Below are 27382 nucleotides of genomic sequence, written 5' to 3' on the forward strand. Positions count from 1 at the left end.
TATGTTGTCATGTCAGCATTTTGCCTACGTGGCAAATTATTTAACAAGGATAGTACAATCGCCGCTAGCTGCCTGCCTCATCTTTTCGGTCCGTACGTGACCCTCTCTCTCGGCTTGCATGCGCCACTATCCTCTCTCTTCCTTTGTCGGCATGCTGCATGCCACTGTCCTCTCTCTCAACGGATCTAGTCATCGTGTCTGCCTAGCTCTGCATAACTAATGGCACTTTTAAGCAAAGCCACGGCCGGCCAGCCCTATATGGTGGCCGCTTTGGAATCTGGGGGCCTTTGCAAATATATTCCTCCTATCCCTTCGCTCGCCGTCCCCTCTCACAATGCAAACAGATCGATCGAGTCCATATATATATATAAATCATGTAGCTGGCTACAAAATAACTTATTCTATAGCTACTTTGAGTTACGATAATTACTATGTTAATTTACGAGATTATAGTAACTCCATACTAAGTGGTTTACTATAATGTTATGGTAAATATCTCCATGTGTTATAGTAACCCAACTATCGTAAATATGTATTGCCATTATCGTAAATTAATATATAAATTATCATAAATGGAGGTGGCTATGGAACCTTGGTGGACCGCGCCAGGACCACTGACCGCTCTGCCTTTATACGCAGGGTCTAGCTTAGCTATTGGTACCACCACTCGGTGCACTTTAGCTCGCCTAGCTTTTCCTTTTGACCTAGCTTTTCGCTCAGTCCTTCCTTGCAACCACCGCCAGTGATGGTAGGAGCCTGGGTTAGTAGTTACTGCCTAAACACTAAGGGTTTTCCCAAGATCCTGTATGTTACCCTGCAAAAGCTCGGAGTCAAAGATCATCCCGAGTACGAGGGCCGTGAGTATGAAAAACATGGCACTGAGCAGTGTGAAGTTACCATCTACATTGGGAAGAGTGAAGAGTTCCCTGACATCACTAAAGCCTGGAATGTGACCGCAACCGGGTTTCGCTTCGTCAACACCTACCAGGTTGTGGCCCATAAAGCCTTGCGGTACCTTTGCCAGATCTATGAAGAGCCCATTGCCTGTACCCCCATGAGGTTCTTTCCACCTTTGGAAAAAGAATCGACGGGCATGGAGGGATCGTATGGAGGCTTTGCAAGGGCGGGATGTGCAAGAAGATAGTCCTACCATGGTGCACTTGATCACGTACCTGCTTGCTCTAGATGAGCAGTATGACCGGTAAGCCTCAGAGCTGAGGAAGTGCCTTGGGCGAGCCGAGGAAGCCAAGATCTTCTCTAGGATGCTCCAGGTGCACCTTGCCGAAGCGCATGTCAGTGCGACAGCCGCTGAGAGTCGAGAGACTGCCATATCAGAAGCTCTAAAGGAGGCTGAAGATCGACATGCCCATCAGTTGGGAGAGGCCTACCTTGTCACCAGGGCCAAGCGGAGGACGCTGGCTACTGAACGGCAGGATCCCTTGATCGTGGAGGGGATCCCTATCCACCTACCTGAAAGAAGGAGAACCGGTGTTGTAGTACCGTTAGCACCTCCACCCTCGGAAGTGTTAGAAGTAGAACCCTTGATTCCTCTCACTCAGCCATTGCCAAGAGAGGAGGCAGATCCATAGCCAGGGCGGTAGAAGAATCTGCCAAGCCTGAGAATGAAGATGTGTGGTCCAAAGTAGATTAGTTGCCTTGGGATGATGTACCTATAGTTAGTAGTGTCTTTTGTCGCTATCCACCGGTATTGTAATCTTTTTGTTGTATTTTGTCCGTAGTTGTTGAGATAGTCTGATCATAGAAAAGGTGAACGATGTGTCGAGAATGGGAGACTAAGTGTCTATATGCTGTACCCGCATAAGGATGTTCGGAATATGCATTTTATTTATTTCGCTACGTTATTGCATCCATCTACCTTAAGTCTTGTTAGACGTGCTTAGGGTTTTCGGATGCGAGCAGACCAGCCGTGATTGGATAACATAGGACACTATATCGACTAATTGTGGATGTCCCAGCATAACACTTGAATCTCTTTAAATCAAATCCGTTGTTGGATTTGAAGTCCTTGTCCCTTGTTGCAAAAGAAACCCTTGTTGTTTGAATCTTCCCTTGTAATACTCCTCTGATTCTATGGTCTATGACCCCACCGTCTTCATTGCATGTAAGTTGGTAGTAGTTGCCTGGTTAGTAGCTTATGGTGCCACAACACAACCGAGGGCCCCTGTGGAACAGTTGCCACATGGTGACGCTGCTCAGCACGCGCTGGTATCGAGGTTGTTGACCAAGTACCTTTACCAAATTACACCACCATACCACTTTTGATACAAATATTTGGGTGTTTGAATGGGAAATCCACAACGGGTTGATGAAATAGTGTTCTCTCAAATAAAACAAGAGGAGGTGGTTTCAGAGGAAGCATGTATGTTGCGATCTCACTTCATACAAAGGTTGACGCATATTATGGACAAGGAAGGGAAGGAAAGAAGAACACCTAAAAAAGTTAGCCTTGGGTAGTAGGGAGTGCTTAGAAAAGCCTGAGTGGATGTCAAGTCCCAAGCACTGTGCCCAGCTCAACCATGCTATGCATGTTGGGTCGCTGTCACCGCGTGCCCTGCAGACGCCATCGATGTTGGGCCCATTAGCACCCTGCCCTCGCATGTCCACGACATTGTGCCGCACTCGCCGTCCTCATGCACTATGTGCTTCTCCTTTTCCTGGTCTCCGGTCCACTCTTAATCCTCGCCCTCGTCCCTGTACCGGACCCCCTCCCTTCTTTCTTATTTTGGGGACACGGACGCTTGCACGCCTCCCTCGTCAAGTGAACCCTCTCTCTCCTCTCCTTTATCGCCCCTCCACTCGCTTGCACAGGGAGCATGCCATGGCTGACTTTATCCCCACAACGTGAACCGGCAGTGTATCCCATCCATGCCGTCTCCAATTTTGGTGCACTGCGCCCCATCTCCGTTTGCCACTATAAGATGTCCTTGGTCCTTGCTCTTCTTCTTCATCCTCATCCCTCTCGAGTCTGAAGCAGAGCTACGAGATCCAGTCATCATTGTGGAACTAGGTTCGTCTGACAGAGGCGATGGTGTAATCTGAGAAGAAGGGATCTGGTTTTTGAAGAAGTTCAAGTCTACCGTTGGTTAGTTTGGTCTTAGGGTTCACGATGTTTGACTTCTCAGTCTCCTATTTCTAGATCTGTTGGTCATACGCCATGTTTTGAATAATCATTATCTTGTTGTTTCTCTATTGCCCTTGTCTATCCCGGCTTCTGGAGTAAGCTTTGGTTGTACTAGGTTGCTCTTAACCATGTAACTTTAAATTCCGGTGTTAGTGTTCGACATCATGTAATCTTTCATGTAATTCCAGATTTATGAAATGTGTTGTAGTTTCGCCTAAGGGGAGTGGATCCTAATTCACTCTTTTGTAAACCCTCGTGTTAGGAGATGTACTTGTGTTGTAGTTTTTGCTCTTTCCACCTATAATGTAATCCTAGCCAATGTTGTGCTTTGAATCTAAGTGTGTTAGTTGCTTGAGCCCAACTCCATCAAATGCTTCTTTCCACTAACATGTCATTGATTTGCTGGCCTAGAATGGGCACTATGTAATGACAACCAACCTCTATGTTTATTTATAACATTGTAATGAAAAAAGCCATGTTACCTTTTCTTCCCATATTTTCCCATTTAATGTACCAAATAGACCAATCTTTCGTAGCAACGCGATGAAAAAACATATTAGACATATGAGCCATATTTCTCAAGATTTTTCCTATACCAAACACATCACCCGCAGCGAAGCGCGGACAGCAGTGGCTAGTGTAAGGGATGATTTACACTATCAAGAAAGAAAGTCAAATTGTTAAATTGCCAAAGAAAAAAAAACAAAACTCAGGATAATACCTTTGTTCAACGTGGAGCCTGGCTTATTGGGAAGTTGAATCATGGCTATCCCACATGCCTGAACGATTAATCCTATGACATAAAAAAAGAGGGGATACCATTTAAGGGGACACTTTTAGGAGGTTTGATGACAGATCATAATCAGTAATACACAAAATTTAATTAAACTGTCAAATTTATAAAGTACATTGTGTCATCAGCACATGAAGATATAGCTTGGGTAAAAGTGCTAAGGTTATAGGCATACTGTCTTTGCAGTTATAGTTGGCCAAACGAGCCGCCCGACACGGCACTAGCATAGGCACGACCAGGCATGGCCTGGCCAGGCATGGCACTACGCGGCACGGTAGACTAGCCATGCCATGCCTGTCAGTGCCACCGTGCCGAGGTGTCGGCCCAGGCATGACACTATTAGGTCTTAGCCGTGTCGTGCTGTGTCACTGGGCACAGCGGCCTAGCAGCGCCCGTGCCGACACTGGCACTACAAGTGATCAAACACCTCAAACTGATAAGAATATCAGGGACAAGTTCATCATCTCAAACACCTCAAACACTTCATCATCTCAATCTTAAGTTACAAGTTCAGAGAACTTATCAAAGACTCAAAGTTACATATTCACAGAACTTATCAAAGACTCAAAGTCACATAATCACACAAACACAGGCAGAGAACAAGGGTTAGGGTTAGGGATCCATCCATCGCCACTCATCGGTGCCCCGGTCCCTCAATGGCTTCAAACAAAACAGAGCAAGGGTTAGTAGAGATTGAGGGTTAGGGTTAGGGATTGAGCAGGGGTTAGGTCGACGGCGACTTACCTTCAAAACCGGAGCACCAGAGTCACCGGCGAGGTCGATGAGGCATGGATCTGGCCAGGAAACCGAAGTATCCGGCTAGGAAATCGATGGATTCGGCGAGGAAACTGATGGATCTGGTGAGGTCGACGATGAATCCAACAAGTAAACCGATGGATCCGGCGAGGTCGATGAGGGATCCGGTGAGGACGAAGCAAGATCAATGGTTAGGGTTAGGGATTGAGCAAGGGTTAGGGTTAGAGATTGTGCCAGTGCCGGTCAACGATGGCTCTAGAGGCCACCGGAGAGCGAGAAGAAGAGTGGAAGTCAGAGGCGAGAGAGGAGAGCGAGTCGCCAACGCGGCGACGCTGACTCACCGAGAGAGGAGAGCGAGGCGAGAGAGGAGCGGGCGAGACGGCGCTGTGGGGGAGAGCCGAGAGTGAGGCGAGAGAGACAATGAGTGAGAGTAAATGAATTAGGGCAACGGAGGCGCGACCGGCCGACCGGGACAGGCAATTTTATACCCCCGATTCCAACAGCCAGATCCAATGGTCCGATGGGAGCAAGGCCGGGGATCCAACGGCCACCTGCAGTCGAGCCGTGCCGCTGCCGGGACGGCCCATATAGCGTGCCATGCCCGGGCCGGCACTATGGGCCAGAATGGTGGCCTAGGCACGACACTAAGGTCGGGCCATGTTAGGCACTAGCACGAAGGCCGTTGGGCCAGGCCGTTCATGGGCCGTGCTAATTAGTGCCGTGCTTGGGCCGGCCCGTAATTCCCGGGCCAAATGGCCAACTATATTTGCAGTGATCTTCATGTAACATGTGAGCTCAATGTCGATAAAGAGGCAGAGAACACCTGCGCTCGGGAACAGAGAAACAAATTAAGTAGCATTTAGCACAGAAAGGTATGGTGCACCTACAACGAAAGTATCAGCATCGAGAACACAGCCTATGATGCAAAATATACCTTAGCCGACATGCATGCACAAGCCAGGCAAACTAAACCTGTATACCCCATGTGAGGCCGACCGCGCCGTCACGCCGCCGCGCCCAAGCCCACCCGTGCCTCTACAGCTCCACGTCTCATGCCGCTGTTGGAGAGAGAGAGAGGGAGGGAGAGAGAGTAGGAACGAAGCAGGGAGAGATGACACTGCTCAGATATTTTGGTGGGAGAGAGCAGGCTTTTCGGCCAATGGACGCCTGGGCGCTACCGTTGGTCACGACTGTACCCGACCCAATCACCAATCGACAACGGCGAGAACTGGCCAATGGTAGATAGACAACGACGCCAGCGCGCAGGTCCTCTGACCGAACCCTGATATCCTCCCTGGTCAGCACTAGCACCACCGTCTGATAGGAATCCAAGTATCCAACTGCCTGCATTCGTTTCGATGACGTGGCCATGCTGAGGCCACGCCGGCGACGGCGCGAAAGGCGGCAGCCCCAGTCCAGCGATGAAGATCCAGCGCCCCACAGTAAAAACGTCGACGCGGCCACGCCGGTTGCCCTCTGAGGCCCGCGGCTCGCTTGAGAGTAAATTACATATTTGCAAATTTGGGCTGGTTTCTTCAAGACCTGATAAGTGTATTTTACCTAGCTTTACAGCCATCGGGGATTACTGTATTCTGCTCACTCAACGGAGCTCTTCTGCCATAGGAGTATTTGTATCCACTAGACCAAATGGTTGGTGCTCGTAGTAATTTACCCTAGATTTCTCAAAGAAAGCAAGCAGTAACTTTGATCCGATTGGGATGTGTTGACGCTGATTTCGGTCACCATATCGGTAGGGGCTACATCGTTCATGGCTACACACGGCCTAGATACACATCGGAGAGAGGACTAAATGATGAGGCCGACCAACAAGTCGACGAGGCATATTCGACGCTCGTTTTTTGCCCCAAAAAAATCCACGAGCGACTCCCTCGGAGAGTCGCACAACGGGGTATCCTAGTATCGATAAAGACACCTAGAACACTGGCAAATGGTAAAAGGCAGCCATTTTGTCAGCCTGTTCGGGAGGCCGTAAACGATTGTAGATTATTTACTGCTGGCTGGTTTGGTGTGAGAGAAAAACACTATTCCCGGCTGGAAATTTACGATCGTTTACAAGCAAGCGAACAGGCTGTGTATTAGTTTCAAATTTGAGTACCTGCTTGTCAAATCTCATGATCGCTTGTCCATCATGTGGTTCACGCGGGAACAAGGAAATCCTGTATACGATGCCATTAGCGTTGGCCCCATCTATTGGTACGACACCGTCCACATCAAGATCCTGTTCGGCTTGCTGAATCTTGACTGAAAGTGGTTAAAAAACACTGTTCCGGCTAAAATATTATAAAAAAAAAATACTGTTCTAGCTAAAAAAAAATGGCAAACAAATTAGATATGGGTAAGCCGAACGGAGGCCGAGATTGTTTAAAACCCGCTCCATTCTGGGAGCACCGTAGCATTCTGGGACTCTGGCTCCTTCATATTCCGACGAGTGGCGCAGGCTGTTTAGCAAAAAGCCACTCGAAATTTTCGCTAACTAACCCACAGTTCAGTCCTCAAACCTAAACATCATTCACGTTTGTTATTTTTTCGAATAAGTCCCTAAAGAAAATTTTATTATAACGTGAAGGAGAGAAAATTTGATATTGGTCTCTTTTTTACGAAGAAGCCCCGTAAGGCACTTTACGGATAGCCCCCTCCACCTGCCTCGAAGGCCCGAACCCTAACCCTCTCCTCATTCCTCTCTCTTCTCGCAGCCGCCGCAACCCCTCACGTATTGATGCGCTCGCCTCCCGACTTGTCGTCGCTCCTCCACCTCCTCCACAGGCGCATCCACGGCGACGACATCCTCCTCCTCCCTCCTCCACGGCCGCATTCACGGCGACGACATCCTCCTCCTCCTCTTCCGTACGTGCTACGCGGTTGGGGCTATCTCCTCTGCTCAGACGAGGATGACAGGATCCATATTGGTGCTGTACAAAACTGTCGGGGTGGTGCTTGGATACTCGGCGCACGGGCATGGCGGCCGTCATCCTCGGCTCAGCGGCCACTGTGGTCGAAACCCGATCTATGGCGCGCAGGCAGGCCAGGCCGGCGGTGGGATCCATGGCGGACGAAGGGCACACGGGGGCAACGACGGCCATTTGTGCACGCACCCTCGCCATAGCCATGACGTGGGTACTTACCCAATGGCAAATCTGCGGCTACCTGCATTAGGTACCTTCCAGAACTTGGCATGTCATTTGCCCCCATTGCTTTGTATTAAGAAGTTACTAATTGAAATAGAAAGGTGGGGTGAGGGTGACGTCAGAGGCTCGCCGCGCCAGCAGGATGTTTTGCTCCGGTTCCGGGAGGTCGGAGGAGGGGCACCCAGGTGAAATCAAAACTGTGGCGAGCGTGAGGCACGAGTAGCTCGCCAGCTCTCTGCTTCCCCATCCGGCCTCCTGTTCCAGCAGCGTGAGTTCATTGTTCTTGGTAAAAAAGTATTAAGTTTAGCTCCTGGAGTTTTTATTTATGCTGAAGCATGAAACACACTTACCGTGTTCAACACAAAACTTGAAGGATGACTTAATTCCTGTTTTTTTTCTTTATTTGATATCGTTCGAAACCTAAGTATGTCATTGTGCTACTTCTCCCTCCGTCAGTTATCCTAAGTTTAAGTTTTTAAGGATAACTTTATTTTGAAGACACTAACTTAAATGAACAGTGCAAATTCCTCTTGGAAACATGGAACATTGATTTATGGTATATATGATGCCGAGGATGTTTGGAACTCGACATTATAACATGTTTGCTAACTGTGATTCAGAGTATAGTGAATAAACGATGACATCCTGCACATAACAGATCTGTGCAGCATGCAATTCGGTGGCTTATACTTGAACTTCTGCCCTTCTAAGTTCAGAGATTGTTTGTGTTCTCATATTTTGTACCTGTTGTACTGATATTATGTTTCAGGCAGTTGTTTTATATTCTGATCCTTTTGCCCATCTGAACAAATGACCAATGGATAGTTTTTCGTTTTTTTTTCCAGAAACTTTCAATAAAGGATCAACAAGATGGTTGGGGGTTCCTGTGTTGCGATAAGGTGGAGTGGAACTCACTTGGGTAATTCTTCCGGTCTTTTTTGGCAGTGTTTGCTTGATGCACGGGCTAACTTTGAGGAGATGAATGTTCTTTCTTTGCAGGTCCTGTAAAATGCTCTTGATTTAGATCAGATTGCCAATGTGTGGTCCTTGCTGAAGCATTTTCAGGCTACTTATATGGAAGGACAAGCATTATTGACTTTTTTTGTTCTTACAAGTTCTGTAAAATGCTCTTAATTTAGTTGCTATGTACTACCTATAGGATGTAGCGCTAGCCATGTGAAAAGTAGTGCACAAGATGCTCTGAAGTCTATTAATGCTTATCTCTCCATCGTTGGGTAAATTTGTTGCGGTTGGAGTAGATCGTTCTTTGTGTGTTCAAGCTATTATATCTCAGACTGGTTGACTGAACATAATCTATATATATTTTGACAATTATTTCTGCATAATATGCTGAATAAAACCTTGGTGGTGCTAGCGTGCCGATGATCATACCTAGAATACTGGGATGATTACTGAAATTGAGGACAAGGAGCCAGAGGTATTTTTCTCTGTATTGCTATCACTTTAGATGCTCGATCTGTCAGTTTAAGTCCCCTTTGAAATGTGCTTCCAGAAGATGCTTTCCATTATTAGTGCTTGGAAACTAATTGTCACATATAAATAATGCCATGTTCTCCTGTTGTATGTTGATGGTTGCTGCTCCTTCTCAATAAGAGGTCATGGGAATAGCCTGATAAACATATTGCCATGTTCACTAAATAATGATTTTGTGAAGCTACATACTTCGAACAAACCAAGTGATATGATTAGAAATCTTGAGAGTTCCTGTCAAATGATGTAATTTCGGCTAGATATTCTCATATGGTCCTTGAGGCTGCTGTAATAATGTGGGGTTGGAACTAAAGCTTACGATGTGCCACATAATAAAGATTATTTGATTTTCTAAAGTCCAAAGGAGATGTTTGGGATGATTAGATTGTTACTAGATGTTTCTAAGCGTAACTGTAGAAGATATGATGCCTGCTAAATGTCCTAATCATGACGGGCTAAGGGCAGAGCACGAACTGTGACACTGCTCCATGGTGCTCCATCGAAGCCAACGACAAAAGTGGAGTATCTGGACTATGAATGAATTATTACTAAGATGGTTGTGCCTTGTGAATTGCATCTAGGCTTGAATAGCCGATGTTGGAATTGGAGGAGAAACTCTGGTTTGATGCAGTGTTCTATCTTTTTTTTTTTTTATGCGAGCGTGTTCTATCATTTTTCTAATGCACTAAATTATGAGGAATGACATTGAGCGGGGTGTTTCATGTACAAATCTTTCTGGATCTGTTTTGGTAAGTGGCTAACTGTCGCGCCTGCTTTTTTATGCTCTCTTCGGGCATGCAGTGACAGGATTCTTTTGAAGTGAAATGAAGCATTCCTAGCACACAATTATAATCTCGAGATAGGATTTGTCATTAGTCAATGAACATGCAGTACAATTTTGCAAAGCAGTCATTAGAAAAGCATTCATCAGAAATTAATCTCTTACACTATTAATACATAAAACAATTATCTAACCAACCTGCTGGAATTCAATGCTACATCTACTATGCATTTCGCTGGGGCGCCTGATTCTAGTCCATATGCATCTTGGCCCCATCTATTATGCATTTCGCTGCAAACAGTAGTACAATACCCAGGTCGCTTCTTCTTTACTACTCCTACACATCTTGCAGACATCGTTCGCATTCACACACACACATCCATCAAGCTCCACGAAGAAGATTACCATTCATGGCAGAATCCAAGCAGGAGTCCTCTCCTCTGCACATCGTGGTGTTCCCATGGCTCGCCTTCGGCCACATCATCCCCTTCCTCGAGCTCTCCGAGCAGCTCGCCAAGCGCGGCCACTTCGTCACCTTCGTCAGTGCCCCGAGGAACCTCGCCAAGCTGAGGCCTGTCGCCGCCGACGTTAGGCCGCGCATCCGGCTCGTGCCACTGCCCCTGCCGCTCGTGGATGGCCTCCCGGACGGCGCCGAGTCAACGGCCGACGTCCCGCCGGAGAAGGTCGAGCTCCTTAAGATCGCCTTCGACGGTCTTGCCGCCCCCTTCGCCTCCTTCCTCGCCGAGGCTTGCGCCGACGGGGAGGCCAGAGAAGGGCACTCCAAGAAGCCCGACTGGATCATCCTCGACTTCGCGCAGCACTGGCTTCCGCCCATCGCCGAGGAGCACAAGCCACGTACCTATCACCGCCACAGCACCTTCTCGTATTTCGTCCGAGTGTCTGACCGACCGTCTCCGTGGCAAGTGCAGGTGCCGTGCGCGGTGTTCCTGATCTTCCCTGCGGCCTGCGTCGCGTTCGTGGGCCCAAAGGAGCTCAACGACGCGCACCCGCCATCCGCAGCGGAGGACTTCACCGTTCCGCCGCCGTGGATCCCTTCTCCGTCCTGTCTCGCATTCCGCGGCCACGAGGCTGAGTGGACCGCAGGGGGGTGGCAGCCCAACGCGTCCGGCATCTCCGACGTCGGCCGCATCTGGGAGACGACGCAGCGGTGCCCGCTCATCGTGTGCCGTTGCAGCCACGAGGTCGACGGCCCGCTCTGCCCCCTCCTGGGCGACCTCTACCGCAAGCCCGTCCTCCCCTCGGGCCTCCTGGCACCGTACGACGCAGCCGTTCGCGCCGCGGCTGCCGACGGCGAGGGGCGAGGACGACGATGAGGAGAGCGCGAGGCTCATGCGCTGGCTCGATGCCCAGCCCGAGCGCTCCGTGCTCTACGTGGCGTTCGGGAGCGAGGCGCCGCTGACGCCGGCGCACGTCCGCGCGCTCGCGCTCGGGCTGGAGCTGGCGGGCGTGCGCTTCCTCTGGGCGCTCCGGAAGCCGGTCGGCAGCGAGCGGACGCAGCTCCTGGACGGGTTCAAGGGCCGCGTGGGCGGCCGCGGGGTGGTGCGCGTCGGGTGGGTGCCGCAGGTGCGCGTGCTCGCGCACGCCGCAGTGGGCGCCTTCATGACGCACGTTGGGTGGAGCTCCCTCATGGAGAGCTTCCTGTTCGGCCACCCGCTGGTGATGCTGCCCCTGTTCGCCGACCAGGGCCTCACCGCGCGCCTGATGACGGAGCGGCGGGTCGGCCTGGAGGTGCCGTGGGACGACTGCGGCAGCGAGTTCCGCGGCGAGGACGTCGCGAGGACCGTGCGGCGGGTGATGGTGGAGGAGGAAGGCAAGGAGTTCTCGCGCAACGCCAAGGGATTGCAGGAGGTTCTCTGGGACACAGCGACGCAGGAGCGCTACATCGATGAGCTGGTCGAGCACTTGCTGCGCCGCCGAGGAGATTATTAGGACGAAAGATCAATGTATCCGGACTTGCTAAATTTCAGTTGTCTGAATTTTAGTTTTCTTCCGGGCAACAACTATTGCATATATTTTGTATTAAAATTGTAGCTTTAGTACGTTGCAATTTTTGGTTTTGAGAATAAAAAACTCATCAGATAAAATTATAAACCCGATAAAATCTGATTTGTGTTAGCACAAAGACAATTAACAAATTTACTATTTACAATTGTTTCTATAGTCAAACAAGAACAGAAATTTGATATATTATGACATAAAAACAAATTACAAATAACAAAAGTAACAATTTACTTATACTAGTTGGTGATAAAAGAGTGATGTCTGAAATCATCTTAAAATGCAAGCACCTGATAGGCTGAAACATTGGAGAAGTGAAATGAGAAGACCAAATGAATTGCTTACACTCTGTTTTATCAATTTTTCTGGTGACGAACAGTAGCTATCGGGTGTCAATTTGACTGTCACTGCTCAGCTACTATAGTTCTCCTTCAACTTCCCTTTCTTCTTCCTCGTAGCGAAAACCACTCCATTATGGCTCCTCCACCGATCGTTGGCCGCCTCCCATCCTCAGCGGTGTCCCCGCCGGCAAGCCTATCCCTGCTGCTCTCTTCGTCGTGTTAACCTGATGTCATCGGGCCATCGGCATGACTCCCATGTCCTTCCTTGACTCAATCGCCATCTCCCGCCACTCGTGGCCAGCGGTAGCCCCGTCGCTACGCCCCCACACCCGTCTCCTTCGCCTGGCCGACCTTCATAAATTAAGTTTTAGAGGTGGTTGGATTTCGGTTCACCTTTAGAAATCGATTTCTAGGACGGCTCGATATCCCAATTCTTTTGGGCTCTACTTGTTCCCCCTCTTCCCATCGCCCGACAGGTGGGAGCAATAGCGGTTGGCATCCTTGGCTTGGTTGGAAAATGCGGGGATACCTTGGTTGTGGGGGCGAGTAAGGATATGGGCATGTAAGGGTTACTTCTCTTTGGAACAAGGGCTATGAGAGAGGAATTAATGCTGGTTAAATCGATGGAGTTGTCACTGAAGTCTTTGAAGAGCCTGAGAAAATCTTGCTTGATAATGGGTCATCACTTCTTGATGAATAACCCATTGTAGCCATCAGGGCCTGGGGCATGACTCTTACGGATGGAAGATTTGACAGAATCTATTTTAGCTTCATTGAAATCATCAGCCAAGAAATCCAACTGGTGGTTTTGCAGGAAAAAACCAAGGTTATAGGAGATACCACTGAATTGGCTCAAAACCATTCTGTTCTTGAAAGCATCCCAAAGCAAGCCTGCCTTTTGTTCATGATCTATCACTAGAATGCCATCCTGAGTAGTGATGTTGGAAATAAAGTTTGTGTTGTGGGCCAAGGTGGCCATTGCTTGAAAGTAATTGTATTCATCTCATCTCCCAACTTAACCCATCTAGTGGTATTTCTCTGTTTCAAAGAAAATTCTCTTAGATTCAAGAAGTCTGTTAATGTGATCTTTAGTTGGAGTTCTAAAGGCCCTTTCTAGCCAAGAGAGGGGTCTTTGGTCTTCAAAACCATCAAGTAGTAACAAGACCCAGTAGGAGTTGTGGAGGGCTTTGCTAAGGCCTTGGAAACTTTTTCTCCAATTTTTTAAACCAGCCATAGCCTATTTGAATTTGGCAGACAGGGTTTAGCTGCATTGGCAAAAAAAAAGGCTGTGCTGTTCCAATGAAGGTCCACAACTTTTAGAAAATCATCATGGTTTACCTAGTAATTCACAAATCTGAACAAGGAGGATCTGGGAATGCTGCTGCCAATGTTGATGACGATATACATGACATAATTAAAGAAGTCTATGAAGCAAATTTAGGTTATGGTAGCAAGACCTATGCATCGTATGAAGGTTTCATGACCACTCGAGTTCATCCTGCAACATTTCTATTAGATTGTACAATATAATCAAATTGGCAAAATAAGGACGGACACATTTTAGTCGAAATATTAGAGCATCTTCGGGAGCTCCACAATACTATTTCTCCAATAAGATGATAATGAGGGTGGTCTAGTATTATGTTTTGGTTTACTGGGGAGATGCTAGATTACCAATAATCTCTGCCCCCATTGCGCTGCCTGTCAGATTACAATTTATGTATTTTTCTTTTTTTTTTCTTTTCAACGCATCTTCTCCCACTGCGTCCACCATGGCCACCTCGGCCCCCAATCCGGACCCCGGCGTGGCGGCCCCAATCCCTGTCTCGCCATCACCGTCCCTGGCCCCGGCTCGAGTCCCCTGATGGGGCGTGGGTTGGCTCCAGCGCAGAGGATGGCGCAGTGCGGCGTGCAGGCTCAGCAGGCGTGGTGCGTGGGCCTGGCAAACGTAAAAGTTAGTCCAAATGGTCATGTTGATCATTAAACGCCAAAAAGCCAAACTAAATGGTCCACAGGGTCTATTTTCCTTAAGGGGTGGTCTCATACCACTAGAAAACCATCCCAAGTTGTAATCCGAAAGTTCCCCATGAGTTTAGAGGAGTTCGGATTGGAACTATAAAAACTGGGCTCGGGCATGGAACGTTGGAACTTTCGACGAGAGTCAAAAGTTTAGATAGTTCTGACCCTTGAAGCATACGATAGTTTCAACGAGAGTTCGGATTGGGGAAGTTTTGGACACGTCGGAACTTCCGACACCTTGAGTTCAAATGTAACCTCCCCTGATCTTTTTTCCTGTCAACGGGATGCCAATGAATAACATCATGGGAATAACAAAATACCAATGCTATGCTCGCAGCAAATGCAAAGTCGGCATTTCCGTCACATTTTTTAGGCAGAGATAAGAGATTGACAGAAAATAAAAGAAACGGAGCTAAGCTACCCCAAGAACAATAATATCAACTTCCCTGATCGTCAAAAATATAAATCCCCTAGCCATAAGCTGGCTCCTGCGGATTTTTTATTTGAGAAAAGGCTCACCTGTTCTTCTCCGTTTTCTTCTCCCCACACTCGTAAAGAGATGAAAGAGGAAAAGAAGAGTTGAGCCTTTTCCCCCACTAAAAATTCCGTCAGAACCAGCTCGTGGCCAACGTGGAGGCCGCATCGTCGGCAAACGGGTCGGGATGAGCCCACTTGGACGGCCATCAAGGCTAAGCCCATTTGGACACGCGTCGTAACCAAAGCCAAGTTCTTGTAGGCAGGTGGGCATTTTAAGAGTTTGAGCCGTAGCTAAGTTTTCATGAGTCTGTCTACTGTACACACGTGTGTTTTAACATAAGTCAATATATGGTTGTTGGCTGTATATAAAACATACAGATTTCAACATAGGAAAACCATGTGGTTTTGGACTAGTTAGCACATGGTTGTTAGATGCCTAAGAAACACACGAATTGAAACACTGAAAAAAAACATGTGTTTTAAGAGAATGCAACACACAAATTCCATCAGGCAAACAAGGCCCACAGCTGTCGTTCAGCCCAATAAAGACGTGCCAGAGAGATCCAGTAACTAAGAAGACAGAGAGGCCCAATATCAGCAAAGAGTAGTTCAGCCCAGAGCCCAATAACTAAGAAGACAGAGAGGCCCACTAACTAGGAAGACAGAGAGGCCCAATATCAACAAAGAGTAGTTCAGCCCAGAGCCCAATAACTAAGAAGATAGAGAGCCCAAAAACAACAATCACTAGTAGAGAAACAGGCTATACTCCCGGTTCTCAACACCCTTCAGTCCCGGTTTTGGAACCGGGAGCACGATTCCAGGACTAAAGGGCCCCTCCTTTAGTCCCGATTTCGCGCCCAGGACTAAAGGTGGTTGGTAATACCAACCGGGACTAAAGAGACCTCCTGGCTTGGCCACGTGGGCTGGCCCTTTAGTCCCGGTTGGTATTACCAACCGGGACTAAAGGTTTTTTTTTATTTTTTTTTCTATTTTCAATTGATGATTTATTTTGGTTTTCGAATAGGTTTTCGAATACGCATTCTACGCTGCTAATAATATACGTATTCTACACGTTTATAATGTTCGAACATTTTGTACAAACTAAAGTTTGAAACTAACGTATATATTACATGCATATACATATATCGTTATTTTATGTACATATAATATGTATATATATATTATAAATAAAGATTGCATTGTATATTCTATCATATCCTTGGAATAACAAATTCACTCCATCTGGTTTGGCTTCCATGTTTCGTTCACGTCATTGTAGAACTCGTCGGCGGCGTTTAAGACCTGGTCATTAAGAAATCCTGCTATGGTCTTTTAAATTGCTTTCAGTTGGTCACGTCGTATGACTTTTTTCTTCAACCATAGAGTCTTCAATAAAAGTTAAAGGAAAAGTATTAATATATATGAGCAATAAAAGAAATTGTGAATATATGAATATATTTATATAACGTACTTTGAGGTTCTCTTCGGGAGTTCTTTTTGAGTATGCCATGATGAACTCGTAAACATAGTATCCGCAGTAGTTGTTCCCCTGTTCTTGCCTCAGAACCCACTTTTACGAGAAAAAAGATCCGGTGAATTGAAAGCATGCAAGGTGTTAATTGAATTATATATATATAAATGTAGCTAGTACTTACTTTGTGTGCGATTACATCCAGTGGCGCTTTGCAATGTTTCATGTGGTGTTCCTCAATGAAAATTTTCCAAACACTGCGCCCAATAAAATAAAAAATTAATTTGGCCTTTAATAATTGTTGCAGTTAAGAGATCGGGGTATATATAGTTGCTAGAGAGACTAAATTACCCTTGGATAATATCTATCATGTCTTGGTACTCTGTTTGCTCTTTTCTTAACGAGTCTAAGATGCTCAATCGACTATTGGCCATATCGATGACCATCAATATCCAGTGATTGCTGCATATGTTTTTATACACAAATATGATCGACATTAACTAGAGTCAACCTATGTATATATGGGAGATAGCTTAGCTAGTAAGCAAATAATTGAATAAATGTCCATATGATCGACATTAATTATTTAACACTCACTTGAAGTTGTAGGGGAATAGTATGTCCTTGTTTTATTGGTTCACTAAGAACCTCATGAGATTTTTCTCGAGTTCAGCTTTCCATCCAGACGGGGGATCAGGGTGTTTGAATACGACATTTGGATCAACGAAACCAACATCATTATCCTGTCTCTTTCTGAGTTCTGACATCTCATATCTGCATATATAAAAATATAGTGTGAGAATATAATATATATATATATATACATGTAGCTTTATATATATACACTTTAATAGTAGAAAATAATCACACTTACAGACAATAGCAGCTAATGAGACTTTTGTCGAGAGAGTCCAGGTGGCATAGTTGGTGTAATTCTCCAAACTCGACATATATAACGTCATCGCCACGGAAGTAATGTTGGTTTCTAATTCTGACAGAAACAAAGTTCTCTCCTCGTTTACACGCCGCCATGTACCACTTGTTTAGCAGGTACATTTACGTACCCAGATCACCTAAGGCCTCAGGGTTGTATAGACTCTTTCCATGTTCAAATTTCTTCCAATGATCCACTTTCAGAGCAGATGGTCCTTCAGCGAGCACTTGGGCAAGGTCCAAACCAGTATCCTCGTAAAACCGAACAAGTTCCTCAAAATCGACGTCCGGTAAGTCTAAGTTTGAACCATATTCATTACGAATGACAAGAGGGGGGACTGATTGTTGCAATTGTTGTCCGAGTTGTGCAACACCTTTCCCTGCTCTAGTCTTTTTCTGTGCCGCCTCAAATGACTTGGTGAGAGAGCGGTCATAGTCCAATTTTGGCCGGGTCTTTTGAGATTCCCGCTTTTTCTGGTCCACCTTCTTTCTTAGAAGATCTGAAGCTAGGTAGAAATACGGTTTCTCCGGGTTCTCCCTCGCTTCTCATTGCTTTCTTATTTTTTCGAAGAAAGTTTTCACATCTTTTTGTACTGTATCCTTTAATTCCTTTTTACTTTTCTCATAAGACAATTTTTGGGGAATAACTAGATTAGAGGAGACTTTCTTCTTTGCCGGCTGGTGGGCCAACAGCTTCGTTTGTGGGGCGGACCTCTTAGGAGCTAGCTGCTTCTTGATCATCAAGGGAGGCGGGGCAGCCGTTGGAGACCTTCTTAGAGGTGGCGGCGGTGGAGACCTCCTTGGAGGCGTTGGAGACCTCCTTGGAGGTGGCGACGGTGGCGGCGTTGCATAATCATTGCCCGAAGCACTATGATGATCTAGAGATTGAATAATTTGACTTAGGTTGGCGGAGGCCCGGCCGTGTGATTACAAAAAAGAATAATTAGGTATAAGAAATTGTTATTATTAATCATGCATGTGAATAGAAAATTTGTGAAAAAATTATTTCGTTCACTTTTGTCCGCACCTATTGTCTGGCAGTTGAGGAAGCGGCGGTGGACTAGAGACCTCGGGAATAATGATGTAGCGCTTGCGCCATAGTACGAATGTCTTCTCCGTTTCTCCTAGAGTCTTCTCCCCATCACCTCCTGGAATGTCAAGAGACAGATCACCAAAACCTTTGTTAACTTTATCCACTGAGACGCTAACATATCCAGGTGGTATTATTGCCCCATGGATTCTTGGTGTCTTGGTAGGATCTGGAGGAGAAAAAACACCGAGAGCCACCATGATTGTGGCATTCTCTTTTGGAATATGTAGCTCACATAATGTAAACGGTGCAGTGATGTCATCCACGAGGAAACGTAGCATTGTGTCATCTTGATTTGGTAACTCCGTGGAAGCACAACTGCTTTTCAACTGATCAGGGGGGCTAATATTAATGTTGATTCCTAGATCTGATGCCTGCCTTTGGGCACTCATTGCTATTTGCACTTGCTTTATGATTTTGTCCTGCATTCTAGCTTGCATGTCTTTTTCGTGCTCCTGTGCTTGAAGCAATGCCTCCCGTGACTCACGAACCAATTCCTCCAACCTGCTGATCCACGCTGCATCCTCATCCTTCCTTCTCTGCTGGCTTCTGTAGGTATCTCTATCATCAGGGAAACCATGCTCCCAAGAAATGTTCCGTCCTAAACCTCTCGTTCGGCCACTATGTTCAGCGGTCCCGAGGGCATATGTCATTTCATCCTTCTCTCTATTGGGCCTGAATACACCAATAGTTTTAGCTTGTAGAGCATAAGAAAATCTTTGTGTTGCTCTTTTGAGTTTTGGGCCATGAATCATCTTCCCGGTCTCTAGGTCCAGTCTTCCCCCATGAGTGAAAAACCAATTCTTCATGCGTTTGGGCCAATTGAGTGATTCTGGTGTGATACCCTTGGCAAGAATGTCCACTTCCATTTTTTCCCACTTGGGAATGGTAGTCGCGTAGCCACCTGATCCCATGCCATGGTGGTATACCTTCTGTCGGGCATTGTCTTGGTTCCTTCTCACCCGTTCCTCACCCTCTTCCGATGTTTTGTACTGTACAAAATTATTCCAGTAGAGCCTCAACTTCGCGAGCGGGCCACTAGTATTGAAATTGGGCGTTAGGTTCTTCTTGACGTATTTCGTGTATAGGGATTTCTTCCAAGTCTGAAATTGTGTGGCCATCTTCTTCATAGCCCACTTTCGAACTAGTTCCTTCAATTCATCATCGCTGATAGCATCATAATCATCTGCTTGCAATGTGAAATGTTGAAGGATATCATCCCAAATTAAATTCTTATTATCAAGATTAGAGATAAAACTAACATGAGGCTCGTTGATCTTTTGCTTCCATTCACGGGCACTGATCAAAAGTCTGTCCCTTACAAGGCACCCACAGTGTTGCACGAATTTCTTTGCATGTGGACCAAGTGGTTCGCCTGTCTCGATATTGAATTTCGATATTATGTAGCGCCCCTCCAATGGCTTTTTCGGGCCTCGAATTTTTTTGCTTTTCGCCATTGTGGTCGTCGATCCAGAGGGCTACGTATAAAAAAGAATAAATCAATATCATGTGTACACATAATAGATGATAGATATTCAAAAATATATATATATATAATATTCAAATATATATATATAAATATATATACCTCGCCAGTATTTTCTTGCACAATATTTTCTAGGTTATCTTCAAGAGCCAGGTATTCACTCCCGTCATCTACATCCTCCTGGTCACCATCGGCAAATTGAAGTGCCGATGTTGATAATATTCATCATTTCTTCATCCATGTTGTCTTTCGGGGCAGCCATCTAGCTTTTACACCACCAGATATATCTATAAAAAATAAAAACTATATCTATAAAATGAACTCCTGCAGGACGTGCCACCTCAAGGATAGTAACATTTGTAAAAATCATTTCTGTATCTGTACTAGTGATAGAATCTAGCATAAGCCTTATTTAAGTTTAAAGGTTTCCAGAGCGTTTAACACTACTCTGCTTGCCGAGAAAGTTGCTAGTGTTGTGTCGTTGGCATTTTTCATGGTCGTGGCCATGGTCATTGTGTTCTCGTCTTTTACTGCGGTAGGTAAGTAATTCACATGATATTTCCGCAGGTTAACAGAAGAATGGGAGTGTACACACATAATAATCGGGACAATATCGGGACGTGTGAATAAATAACCATCCGTACTAGTTGACCTTGCTTACGTGATTATCTCGGCGAGCATTTCTCCACCGGACGGCACCGTACTTGGCCACGAAAGAGCTCTGATTCTACAAGGAAGGGAACACGGTCTTCCACGACCGTTGCCGCTCTCCCTCGTAGAATCAAAGCTCCTCCTTGACGTCCATTACCGCTCGGCAGAGAACATGCTCGCCGAGATGAACACGGTCCGTAAGTTCAACTAGTACGGATTTTCTACAATTTTCTAACTAGTCGTCATAAGCTACCGCGCAAAAAGGAGGAAACGACGAGACACCAGGCCGCGCCCGTGCTCCACTGAGCTCGATGGCTCAGCGCAAAATCGCATTACAAGATTGCCGGCACGAGGGCTCAGCACACGCATCCATCCGATTACAAAAGGTTGGAGCAATTAATCCATCATAAACGGATTATATATGGTGGCGGCGGTGGCTCACATCCAAGGTGTCAAACGCGAGGTCCAGCTCCTGCAGCCAAAAAACATGTTAGAGACTTAGACTTTATTAAAAAACATGTTATAGAAATATGCACCAATTGCAAAGGCTACGAGACGTCTACGAGGACTTCGTCAATATCAAAATGTTTGTGCTTACGGTGAATGAGTGTGCATGTATGTGAACGTCTATGTCTAATATTTAATTTGGGGAAGAAAAAAAGTGGATCAAGAGCTAAGTAGTCACCGATAATGGTAACGCGAGGACAGCTCGATGGGGTCAACATACATACATACATAGTAGTCACATGGATGTTTATGAGGATTAGCGCTCGGTCATTATCTCTATCCTAATCCTATCCATCCATCCATCATCCATGTCGGTCTCACCAGCTTTAGCTAGTCGTATTATAAAATCCCAATGTACAGTTCTTTTTGTTTCTTCATTCTCCGCCTTGTTTAATTTCTTGGTTAGCGTATTCAAGTCGATAAGTCGGTATGTATATGATCATTATATGGATATCTTATCCATAAACTCCGTACCGAAATAATCACCGTACCGAATGGTGTGATAATGTATGGGCTCTCGACTGGAGTGAAAATGAAAAACATGTATATATAGAGATACATACTCCAGAGACCGTTCTCGGTAAGTCGGTTCGGTATTTTTTTTGCAAAAAAAAGAAGCTAAAACTAGAGGCTGATGATTCCAGGCTCTATTCCTGCCCAGAACCACCCTAAATGAACGAGCCCTAAGTGATTTCTAAGCCATTTCATTCTAAGTGATTTCTAAGCATTGCATTCGGTGAGCTACTGATAGGCACATACAAGAGATCAAATGAGCCCTAGCTAGTCGTTGTCTTCCAAACACAGACAATTGATGTGAAGCCGCAAGAAATCGAAACGAGCAACATAGACCTAATTGATGGCTCGGGGCTCCTCCTTCGCTACGGTGTCGCTCGGTCCGGTGAGGCAACGCGCGTGGGGTAGGCTCAGGCGAGCTCCGGTGAGGCAGCACGAGGAAGCCTCGGGCGCGCTTCGGTGAGGCAGCGTGCGCGGGGAAGGCTCGGGCGAGCTCCGGTAAGGCAGCATGGGGAAGGCTCGGGCATGCTCCGGTGAGCATGAGCGAGGTGGGCCGGGGACGAGGACGGCCCGTGCTCCAACGAGGACGAGCGAGGCGCGCTGGCTAGCCAGAGAAGAAGTGTGCGTGGGGCCGATGATAGTGTGCGCGCGTGAGGCGAGGCTAGGGTGGCCTGGGGACGACGGCGCTGCTGGATCGATCTAGTGGAGAAGATGAGGCGTGGCAGAGACAGAGAGGATTTATAAAGGGAGACCTTTAGTCCCGGTTGCATCTACCAACCAGGACTAAAGATCTTTTAGTCCTAGGTTTTCGTTAGAACCGGGACTAAAGGTATAATCTTTAGTCCTGGGTGTAGCCACTGCCCGAGAGTAAAGGGCATTTTAGCGGGCTGCGAAAACGCAGCCCACCTTTAGTCCCGGGTGTAGCCACTGCCCGGGAGTAAAGAGCATTTTAGGCCTAGGAGTAAAGGTGGTCTACAGTTGGCTTTCTCCGGTTTCCATAAGTTTTTTCCTTTTTTTATATATTTCTTTTATATAAATATGCATAGAGTTATTAATTGCCTAATAAATAAAATATTATCCAAAAAAATTATAAAAAAATCCCTGGACTTGGTTTTGCATTATTATACACAACAAAAAATTGTAACCTAAACTCTTTTGTTTTACTGTATAAATATTTGACATAGTGTAAATAATAATTACAATTTGCACCATGTAAAAATATACTACTTAATTAAAATCATTAAAACTATTGCTTTTCGATAGGAAATTAGTTTTCACATCTTATTAACGTTGATCATTTGGTTTTTCATCACACATTCTCCACGGGAAATCCACCGTCTAGCAGAAAATTCATTTAAACCATAGAAAATATGAAAACATGACAAAAAAATCTGAAGTCATAATTATTACATAATAGGTCTAATACATCACTATATATATCAAGCGGGCACAATAGTGAACTTCTTCTTAACGTATATCCCTTGGTTATGATCGCGCCGTAACCATAGAGTGTCCTCATCATTTAGCTGGATGCTTGGGTCTTTGTTCACTGTGAAGGTTGGAATTCGGTCATCCTTTTCATAATCTTCTGATATGTCTAACTTGTCTTCAATTCTGACGATGTTTCTTTTCCCTGAAAGAACTATGTGGCGCTTTGGCTCATTGATTGGGTCGTTGTTGTTTTTCCCTCTCTTCGGTTTTGTAGACATGTCCTTGACATAGAACACCTGATTCACATCCTTGGTAAGGACGAACGGTTCATCTTTGTACCCAATATTGTTGAGGTCCACGGTTGTCATTCCATACTGGTTGTCGACTACTACCCCGCCTCCAGTCGCCTTTACCCATTGGCACTTGAACAAAGGTACCTTAAAAGTAGGTGCATAGTTTAGTTCCCATATCTCCTCTATGCGGCCATAATATATTTGCTTATTTCCATTAGGGTCGGTGGCATATATGCGGACACCACTATTTTGGTTGGTGCTCCTTTTATCTTGGGCTACTGTGTAAAATGTATTCCCATTTATCTCGTACCCTTTGTATGTGAGGATATGCCATGATGGCTGCCTTGCCAATAAATACAGTTGCTCATCAATACTCTCATCACCCTGACATTCTTTTCGCAACCAGTCGCTGAAAGTTTCCATGTGCTGACGTGTGATCCAAGCTTCAGACTTCCCTGGAAACTCGGATCGGAGCAACTCTTTATGTGTCTTGATATACGGATCCACCAAGGAGGAGTTTTGCAGAACTATGTAGTGTGCTTTATTAAAAATAATTATCCTGCGTACCAATATATGTTTTCTTCCCTAGTGTCCCCTTTCCACTTAGTCTCCCCTCGTGTCGTGATTCAGGAACACCAATCGGGTCAAGGTCGGGAATAAAGTCAACACAAAACTCAATGACCTCCTCTGTTCCATAGCCCTTGGCGATGCTTCCTTCTGACTAAGCACGGTTGTGAACATATTTCTTTAGGACTCCCATGAACCTCTCAAAGGGGAACATATTGTATAGGAACACAGGACCAAGAATGCTAATCTCCTTGACCAGGTGAACTAGGAGGTGTGTCATGATATTAAAGAAGAAAGGAGGGAACACTAACTCAAAGTTGACAAGACATTGAACCACATCATTCTGTAGTTTAGCTAGATCCATTGGATCGATTGTCTTCTGAGAAATTGCATTGAGGAATGCACATAGCTTCACGGTGGCTAGATGTACATTTGGAGGTAGAATTCCTCTTAATGCAACTGGAAGCAATTGCGTCATGAGCACGTGGCAGCCATGGGACTTTAAGTTTAGGAATTTCTTCTCTGGCACATTTATTATACCCTTTATATTCGAGGAGAATCCAGATGGTACCTTGATGCTTTCTAGGCATTCAAACATGCTTTCCTTCTTTTCTTTGCTAAGAGTGTAGCTGGCAGGACTTAAGTAATGGCGTCCATCATCTGTCTTCTCTGGATGTAGGTTTTCTCGTTCTTTCAAACATCGCAGGTCATGTCATGCTTCAAGTGTGTCCTTAGGCTTCCCATACACACCCATGAAGCCTAGCAGGTTCACACAAAGATTCTTCGTCAGGTGCATCACGTCGATTACGCTACGGACCTCTAGAACTTGCCAATAGGGTAGCTCCCAAAATATGGACTTCTTCTTCCACATGGGTGCGTGACCGTCGGTGTCGTTCGGAACATGTTTGCTGCCATGTGCCTTTCCAAATACTACTTTCATATCATTGACCATATTGAGTACATCCTCACCAGTTTGGTTGCTCGGCTTGGACTGGTGGTCTGCCTTACCTTTAAAATGCTTGCCTTTCTTTCTTAGGGGGTGATTCATAGGAAGAAATCGACGATGGCCAAGGTACATGACCTTTTGATATTTTTTCAAGAATATACCTTTAATGTCATCAAAACAGTGCATGCATGCATTATATCCCTTGTTTGATTGTCCTGAAAGATTACTTAGAGTAGGCCAATCATTGATTGTTACGAACAACAATGCTCGTAGGTCAAAGTGCTCCTGTTTGTGCTCATCCCACACACGTACACCTGGTCTGTTCCACAAAAGTAGAAGTTCTTCAACTAGTGGCCTCAGGTACACATCGATGTTGTTGCCAGGTTGCCTTGGGCCTTGGATGAGCACTGGAATCATAATAAACTTACGTTTCATGCATAACCAGGGAGGTAGGTTGTAGATACATAGAGTAACAGGCCAAGTGCTATGACTACTGCTCTGCTCCCCGAAAGGATTCATACCATCCGTACTTAAAGCAAACCTTAAGTTTCTTGCGTTATTTGCAAACTCTGGGAATTCTCTGTCGATTGCTCTCCACTGGAACCCATCAGCAGGGTGTCTCAACATATTGTCTACCTTACGGTCTTCTTTGTGCCATCGCAATAACTTTGCATGGTCTTTATTTCTAAACAGACGTTTCAAGCATGGTATTATAGGAGCATACCACATAATCTTGGTAGGGATTTTCTTCATGGGACGTTCGCCCTCAATATCACCAGGGTCATCTCGCCTGATCTTATACCACGATGCATGACATACTAGGCATGCATCTAACTTCTCGTACTCCTCACCACGGTAGAGGATGCAGTCATTAGGACATGCATGTATCTTCTGGATTTCTAATCCTAAAGGGCAGACTACATGTTTTGCTTCGTACGTAGTGACAGGCAATTCGTTATCCTTTGGAAGCATCTTCTTTTGGATTTTCAGTAACTCCCCAAATCCCTTGTCAGATACACCATTCTTTGTCTTCCATTGCAGCAATTCCAGTGTGGTACCTAACTTTTTCTGTCCCGCATCACAAGTTGGGTATAGCAATTTCTTGTGATCCTCTAGCATGCGCTCGAATTTGATCTTCTCCTTTTCACTTTCGCATTCTCTATGTGCATCACGAATGGCCTGACCAAGATCATCAGTGGGCTCATCTTCTGCCACTACGTCTCTTCAGCTTCCCCCATTGCAGTATCATTGAAGGCACCATATTCAACAATAATGTCATCATCGTCCCATTGTTCTTCTTCACCTTCTTCCATTATAACCCCGATTTCTCCGTGCTTCGTCCAACAAATATAGTTTGGCGTGAAACCCAACTTCAACAAGTGTGAATGAAGACTCCTTGAGCTAGCATATTCCTTCAAATTCTTACATATGGCACATGGGCAGCACATGAAACCATCGCATTTGTTTGCCTCGGCCACACGTAAGAAAGAATGCACGCCCTCAATGAACTCTTGGGAGCGGTGATCAGCATTGTACATCTAATGCTGGCTCATCTGCATTACATGATATACCTACCATATTAAAACCTAGAACATAATTAGTTAATTATACGATATGCATGCCACCACACAAGGTATTAATTTATGAAAGTCTCGTTATAATGTAGACAATCCCAACTACCACTAAAAAACTAAAGCTAAAATGCACTTCAGCAGCATAAGGATTTCGCGACCAATCCCAACTAAAATAGACAGATCATGCGTTTGTTCAACATCTATGGGCTTCTTCTACAGGATCACTGCCTCATCAGCCGCCATAGCCGCCTGTGCAAGAGAGTTTTGCACGTGTTCAATGTACTCTTCCTCCCAGTACTAGCCTAAACATCCAGTGCCATCCCACTGAAATTAAAGTAAAAATTAGAACTTTAAGCACAATCATCATGAAAATAAGTATAAATTAACCATAATCATCAAATGCGACAAAATAACTCACATTACGATCTGGACACTTGTAGAAGATATGGCCCTTGTTGGGACACTCCTTTCTCATCCGGTACTCCATCACAATCTTCTCCTCACACTCGCCGCATGCAATGAGAGGAAGGTCCGACCTCAGTCGCTTTATAACCCAATGAGAGGCTGAGGACCCAGAAGCAGTTGCCATCTACTCTCTATACTCATTTTTAATATAATATAAATTTCTCATTTTATAAACAAATAAAATTAAAAAACTCTAAAATCCTCTATATCTCTAAAGCATGAAGTGTGCTATGCATGCTAGAAATGAAAGCTCAATACTAGTTTTGAATAACTACTTTAACCTTCCTTCATCCAAATACGCAAACTTTAAAGTGATTTTGAGCTTAAATGGCTTACAAGTAAAAAAATCTACCATAAAAAAACCACATATATCTAGTCTACAAAATGAAATAAGCTACTGATGAAACATAAGAGTATAAAGTTGGTAACCTTTGAACCGAAGAATCGATGAAGGAATGGAAGAAATCTTGTGATACATTGGTGATGAGGA

General features: G+C 45.5%; 1 long non-coding RNA gene and 1 pseudogene across 2 annotated transcripts; both read left to right on the top strand.

The window, feature by feature from the left end:
* The first annotated feature begins 7409 nt into the window (after positions 1 to 7409).
* On the top strand, positions 7410 to 9232 carry LOC136551123 (uncharacterized). Of its 2 annotated transcripts, none has more exons than XR_010782448.1 (4): positions 7410 to 7865; positions 7935 to 8105; positions 8683 to 8756; positions 8837 to 9232. It is a non-coding gene; the product is annotated as an uncharacterized lncRNA (long non-coding RNA). The 2 variants fall into 2 exon arrangements; XR_010782449.1 differs by having other exon boundaries at positions 8683 to 8736.
* A 1008-nt stretch (positions 9233 to 10240) lies between these two features.
* LOC136551122 (putative UDP-rhamnose:rhamnosyltransferase 1) lies at positions 10241 to 12219 on the top strand (annotated as a pseudogene).
* Positions 12220 to 27382: the final 15163 nt, after the last annotated feature.

Source organism: Miscanthus floridulus, chromosome 4 (genome assembly GCF_019320115.1).
Source record: "Miscanthus floridulus cultivar M001 chromosome 4, ASM1932011v1, whole genome shotgun sequence".
Lineage (NCBI taxonomy): Eukaryota > Viridiplantae > Streptophyta > Magnoliopsida > Poales > Poaceae > Miscanthus > Miscanthus floridulus.